We start from the raw sequence: 6000 nt of genomic DNA, 5'->3' as shown, positions 1-6000 counted from the left end.
AATTCAGAGAAAAACGGTGGTGAAGGACTAGCAAACTCATCAGGAGGAATATCTTGCACCGGAGGATTGCGATTCAGAGAAAACGGTGGTGTTGGAGTGGTTTCCCTGGGCTTGCGGTGGAGGTGACAAAACCAATGGAACAAGTGGGGGAGGCGGTGAAAAAACTCAGCTGGGGGTGAAAGGGTAAATGCTGGTGGTGGGTTTATATCTGGGGTGATAGCCACGAGGAACTGGCGCTGGTGGACTTTGAGGTGAGGTGGTGTGAAAAAGAATGGCGTTACAAGAGGTGGAACATCCGTGGAGGCGGTGTAAAAAAGGATGACATGAAAGGAGGTGAACATCCGGTGGAGGCGGTGTAAAAAAGGATGACATGAAAGGAGGTGGAACATCCGGTGGAGGTGGTGTAAAAAAGGATGACATGAAAGGAGGTGGAGCAAGCGGGGGAGGCGGTGTAAAAAAGAAGGGCATGACAGGAGGTGGAACATAAGGTGGAGGCGGCGGAAGGAACCAATGGTGGCGGAGGTGGAAAGAAAGTTCTGGTGGCGGCAGAAGTGGAGGGGAAGTACTGGTGGCAGTGAGGTGGAGGGGAGAGTATTGGTGGCAGTGGAGGTGGAGGGGAGAGTACTGGGCGGTCGAGGTGGAGGGAAGAGAACTGGTGGGGGAGGTGGAGAGAAGAGTTCTGGTGGAGGCGGTAGCGGCGAACATAGTGGCGGTCCTTGAGGTGGTGGAGGTGATGAAATTAGAGGTGGTGGAAGGGGGCTTGGTAGAGGTGGTGAACGACGTCTCCTTGGAGCGGGAAATTGAATTTTCCGGAGAGGGTGAAGTTGGAAAAGGCCATTGCCCACACGTTTCAAAGAAGTACTCATATAGAGGGTCACAGTTAGCTGAATGTTGCCTTGTTCTTGTTTTTGTCCTTCTGGTACTGCTTCTTGATCTCTTTTTGTGTTTATTGTGGGGTTTTTTCCGGCCTCCGTGGGGTTTGAATTATCAGAAGCAGAACAAAGAAGAGTAGTATCACAATCACAATGTTGTTTGGTTTCTTCATTGTCTTACTTCATTACACGCTTGACAATTATTTTTAAATATCAGAAGCCAGCACAGTAAAAACACAAGTGATTAGTTGGGGATCTTGCATGATACACTTAATGACAAGCGTGGTCGATTGCATTGAAAGTCTTCTACTTGCTCATTAAATTCTTGACCATATTGTGAAAACCGAAATGGTTTTTTTTTTTAATCAATTTTTGATAACGATATATTATTATATAATTAAATAATTAAATATTAAAAATAAATTAATATCTAATCACATAATAATAAATTATTAATTATATACTTAATTTTAAAAAAATGATATATTTCTTAAATTTTTTTTCATTAACTTTGAAAACAAAAGGTCTTTACAAATTTCATCTAATTTTAAATCTTAAGTATAATTCAAATAAATCATATTAGCATTTTCTCAAAAACTTTCTTTCTTCTTCTATGCACCCACCCTCTCAAACATCTTGAAATATTTCTTTCTTTTTTGCCCCTCGCTATTATCCTCACTATCACAAAATTAAATTAAAAAAATCACCCATCACAATCTTAAAATTGACAACCATTTAATCGGAATTGTAATATTTTATTTTAACCTAATTTTAAACACTAATTATACAAAAATAGTATGATATTATTCATAATTATAATGAGATGTTATAATTCAATTGAAATTATACTATTTTGATATTACAATATCTTCACATCATAGCTTCATCGTTGGTGTGCGCAAGATCGACATTTGATAAACTACCTATCTATGTTGGCAAAGATTGTCCGAGTAATATCAACCGCAAAAGGTAGACTATTCATGTCATCACATGTGACATTGAATCCAACATGGTTAGCTGCCAAAACTAGGCAAGTTTGATAGATGTTAAGAAATATGATTCCAGTAACAATCACTAGAACCCGGCAATGACTTGGCGATGGTTGGTAGTAGTGAAATTTAAGGTGATAGAGTTTCAGTCAGTAATTTAGATTTTATAATATTTTAACTTTAATAGAATAAATTTATGATCTATTAATCAATTCACAATTATTAAATTAAATAAATTAAAATTTTGATTTTGATATATTATTAAAAAATATTTAAATTCGTATCCTCTTATATATAAAACTCCATTTGTTATAATTTAAATTAGGTGTTGTTTTTTTAGCAAAATGCAAAGGAGCATCACCAGAGTAGTAGTAAATGTTTAGGGCATGAGACCAGAGGCGAATCCGCAGCAATCAGCCAGTGCTGTGTTGCTTAGAGGCACCGCGTGAGCAGAGACAAGCGTTGACTGAGGCTCCAGCTAAAGGGTTACAAGCTCAAAATGCATGGATAGGTGGGTGGTTTGCGTCTGAATTTATTACACTCTCTCAAGTGGTGCCTAGTTCTACGTGCCATCTTTGACAATGTCAACACAACAATTTTTAATGCTTTGCTTTGCTATAGATTAAAACTTGAAATTAAATTCTTCCCTGCTGCAATCGCATGCATGTCTACTGCTCTCTGTAATATTTATTTATATTTATTTCTTCCTTTCGTGGTGTTGTGCGGTGGCTACCTATCCGAGGCCTAATATGTAATTCCCAAAATGAGTGAATCACATTTTCCCACCCAAGATTTGGTCTCAAAACACTTTTTTTTTACCCCTAATTAGCTTAAATAACATTTTTCCAACAAAAATCAAACATAAATAATAATTTCCAACCCAAAATAAAATTTGGTTAAGAAACAATATTATAGAAAATGAAATTACCGTTCTAACTTTATTATTTTATTTTTCAAAGTGATCATATAATCTTAAATTAATGAAAATTAAAAATAATTATTTAAATATTCAAATTATATAAAAAAAAATTATCTTATTTTGCTTTTACTCTTACCAATTTTCCTCTTTTTCTACGGATAGATGTCTTTGTCGGATAATCATATATCATGAGATAAATTAATTCTTAAAAATATTGAGGCTTTTTGAAAATTTTAAGGGTTATTAAAAATTCAAAACAAATTTAATATAATAACAAGGTTAATATTAAACTTATAAATATTAGGCACAACTATTCATACCTTGCATGGTTGCACCTACCCACAAATTCTTTACATTTTACAAAAATTTTAACTTACATTCAAAGCTACTCTTGATAACTTAGCGTATAAACAATTTGATTATCATAATTCTAACTCAAATTCGCGACTATACTTAGTAAACTAGTCTAGGTATCATACTTCTAACTTGAATTCACAATAATTATGAAAAGTTGACGAAAGAATGAAATTAAAATTAGACTTATACATACAAAGAGAAAAACATCTATCTCACAAATTAATAACATTTCAAACAAAATTATGACACAAATTCAATCGGAATGTTAAAAAAAAAAAAAAAAAGAAGAAGTAACCATGTAAACAAAAACTTACTTATTTGGATTCATATGAAATTTTAGTTAAATTTTGTTATTACAGTTAAATTTTGTTGAAAAAATCGTGATGGAAATGAGATACATACTCTTAGAATGAAGGTATAATGGTATTATCTTATTTTCTTGGCTATATATATGTATAATCTCTCCAGTTTTAGTTAAAACTGCATAAAACTCCATAATTTGACTTGTTTAATTAATATAAACAAGGCCAAACGACTATTTCCCACTCAAGGTATGCTGCAATGTCAAGTTTCCACCCTTTAACTATAGAAACACCAAACACCCATCTATGGTTGGTTAAATTTAACAAAACTCTAACGGTGATAAGGGTAAAATCGTCATTTTCTCTATAATATTAAAAATAAACTAAAATAGAATCTACTTTTGCCCCCTTAAACTTAAAAAACTAAAATTTTCTCCCAGTCTAAGTTTTAAAAAATTGCAGTTTCACCCTAGGGTTTTGTTTTGAAATCTCTGGCGACATCTCCGGCTCCATTGCCGACGGCCTCTCCCTCCCGAAACATCCTTTCCTTCCGACGATTTCTTTTCTCCCATTTAGACGTTTGATCGACATCGAAGAAACCGTGGAAGACGAAGTTCTTCGTCTTCCCAGTCGTTGTCATTTGGGAAGACGATCGTCTTCCCAGACGAAGACGAGACGACTCGTCGTCATTTGGGAAGACGATTTCTCTTCCCAGACAACGTATCTCTGCGCCGGATGGGTTGGGGTGGAGTTGAGGGGGGCTGTCGGTGAAAGAGAAACCGTCGGGAGGGGAAGACGACATGCGATGGCACCGGAGAAAGTGAAAGGGTTTGGAAATAAACCCTAGGGGGTAAATACGATCTTTTTAAACTTAGCTTAGGGAAAAAATGTCAGTTTTTAAACTTTTAGAGGGGAAAATGAGATTAAATTTACCACCGTTAGGGTTTTGTTAAATTTAACCGGTCATGGGTAGGTATTTGGTGTTTCTATAGTTAAAAGGTGAAAACTTGACAGTGCAACATACTTTGGGTGGGAAATAGTTGCCCGGCCTATAAACAATTAACAAATGTTATGCATGACATGTTTGGCCCCAACTAGCTCATTGTTTTAGCAAATGACAACATGTGGTCATATCCAATATATTTGGGCCACATTCAGGTGACCCAACCTCACATAGATTTTCAAGGGCTGAGGTTCAATTCAAAGTAAATAAAAATGGGCCTCTTGTCCAATTTATTCTTAATCCAATTTCAGTGTTTATTTTGTAAAAATTTGACTCGAGGGTTTACCATGCAATTAAATGTTTAGTTTAAGTAAATTATAGGGGATATTAATTAAAGGCCAAAGGACTCATTCCACACCCCCACCCTCAAAGTGTGCTGATTTCTCAAGTTTTCTCCCGTTAACTTTGAAAATCCTATTTATTCATCCATAGACTGTTAAAGTTAATTGATTCCGTTAGTTATATCATTTTACCCTCTAAACCCTAAAAACTAACCATTTTCTTCCAATCCAAATTTTCAAAAACAACATTTAATAACAAGTAATTATATATATATATATATATATATATATATATAAAATTACTTTTTTTATTATACATATATGACTTAAAACATAAAATATCTAAAATAACTTCAAGTTTTGTCTCACCTAGTGTAGACTGATCCAATCAAACATAAATTTATTCAATCAAGACATAAAACTCACTTACTCACGTAGTCAAGACATAAAACTCACCTACTCATTTAGTCAAGATTGAGATATGAGATGAAATAAAGTAAAAATGTGAAATTTTCCTATGACTTTGACCGTGGGAAGGTTGGCCGACCAGCTAAGCACTCAGTCAACTAATTTATTTTTAAAAAATTGATTGATCAGATAGTTGACTAGTAGATTAAGCACCCAAACAATCAATTTTTTAAAAAAGTTGGTTGATCGACCGATCGACCGACCGACCAACCAACCCCTACTCCTAGAATTTTCTCTTTTTAAAAATAATTAAATTAAAAAGTAACTATATTTGTATAATAAGAAAAAAAATTGGTTATATATGTTAAAAAAAAAGATTATTTTAATTAATATTCCAAATTATAGGATACAATAAAATATATGAGACTCATAGGGAGATATCGAAGCACATGGCTTAATGAATCAATGTTCCTTCCATTATTGGTCTTCAAATGAACACTCGACAGAATATTTTATTATCATTTCTTATCTTAATTCAATTATTATTGGCTTAAAATATTTTGTTACCCATAGGGAGGTGAAATAAATATAATTATCAATATGATGTCCCAATGATTCCAACTCAAAATTCCAAGTAAACAAGATAATTTATAAAATAAAGTAATTTTCTGATTTCATTTTTATTCCATGCTAGTTTCATATGTATTTTTTAAAAAATAATATAAATAACACATGAAAAATAAGATAAAATATGAATAACAACTTCTATATTCTAAGAACTTTTGAATGACAATTCAATATTTTAAATTAAGAAGTATTCATTGGTTTCTGAAATGTGCTTCAAAAACAGACCATATTAGTCAGCATTT

The 6000-nt window shown here is 33.5% G+C and overlaps 1 protein-coding gene across 2 annotated transcripts in view; it reads right to left on the bottom strand.

The window, feature by feature from the left end:
• The window catches only part of LOC123211714 (uncharacterized protein At2g39795, mitochondrial-like), a 59167-nt gene that overhangs the window by 891 nt on the left and 52276 nt on the right, over positions 1 to 6000 (bottom strand). The gene's annotated exons all lie outside the window — the stretch shown is intronic.

The sequence above is a fragment of the Mangifera indica genome, chromosome 3, assembly GCF_011075055.1.
Source record: "Mangifera indica cultivar Alphonso chromosome 3, CATAS_Mindica_2.1, whole genome shotgun sequence".
Classification (NCBI taxonomy): Eukaryota; Viridiplantae; Streptophyta; class Magnoliopsida; order Sapindales; family Anacardiaceae; genus Mangifera; species Mangifera indica.
The sequence above is the reverse complement of the archived record's forward strand: the minus strand, read 5'-3'. Positions and strand labels throughout refer to the sequence as shown.